Consider the following 1157-nt stretch of genomic DNA (forward strand, 5'->3'; position numbering starts at 1 on the left):
TAACATGCATTGCCTGCTTCTTATCACACACAATTTAATGAGAAATACATGTTTTTAAATATTATCTGAATGTTTACACTGCATTACATAAATAAATAACCTCTTGTTTGAATTACTTGAGGAGAAATTGAGTATATAGAGAGTTGAATGCTACATTAATGTCTGGGTCAAAGGTTTGTAGTACAAATTCTACAGCAGAATTTCACAGAACTGCCAGTTAGGAAACGGGAAAGAGTCACTATATCAGTCAGTCCATTCTGACATCAGAATGGAATTATTCCCTATAGTATTTACTTTCTATTGCTTCCCATGTGATGAGAAGGAGGAACCTGTTTTGAGACACCATTTATTTCACTGAAGATTTCTTTGTTAGCATTTTTATTGTTATTATTATTTATCTTCAGTTGGTGATTTTCTTTTATCTTTATCCTTCTTGCATTTAGGTAGCTTCTATCACGTATACCTTTGGGCTGACCCTATCCCCATACAAACACACGGGGTTTTCCTAAATCGTTTCTTCCAGTTGCTAGTTCTCAGGTGATATTTTGTTGCTGCCTATAAACACCACACAGGCACTTTGTTTCCAGACATAACTATATTTCTGCCCTGAAGCATCAGAGGAACTGACCTTTAGATCAAACCGAGAGACCTTGTGAATATGCAGATAAAGGTAAGGGAGTCTACACACTGTTCTAAGGAAGAAAACATTGTTAGCAATGCCCCCTTGAAAAAAAAAAAAAAAAGTAATCTAACATAAGTATCTGCCAAGTGCATGAATGTCTGTATCGCCAGTTCCCACACTCCAGTTTATGGATCACCGGCAGGCTGCGAGGCTGTAATAAATTATCCACAACGAATCTGCAGCACCAGTGGTTCGCACACGCCAATTAAAATAGCGACCAGAGGACCGCGGGATAAGCTGTGATGAATTCCGGGGGTTGTAAGGGTCTGCTAATCCAAAATGGTCAGATCAATATGATCGTTTCCAACGCACTGCTGTTAAATACGCTCATGTCTGCAAAACGCTATGTGCAGACAATACCATTCACCCAATTAACCCGGTAAATAAATCCTCAAGAGAAACAGGACTTTGCTCTCTCCCTTAATACGGAGGAGAAAGAAAAACGCTGTTTCTATCACCGCAGCCGTGCGGTGCG

The sequence above is a fragment of the Meleagris gallopavo genome, chromosome Z, assembly GCF_000146605.3.
Source record: "Meleagris gallopavo isolate NT-WF06-2002-E0010 breed Aviagen turkey brand Nicholas breeding stock chromosome Z, Turkey_5.1, whole genome shotgun sequence".
In the NCBI taxonomy this organism is placed as follows: domain Eukaryota; kingdom Metazoa; phylum Chordata; class Aves; order Galliformes; family Phasianidae; genus Meleagris; species Meleagris gallopavo.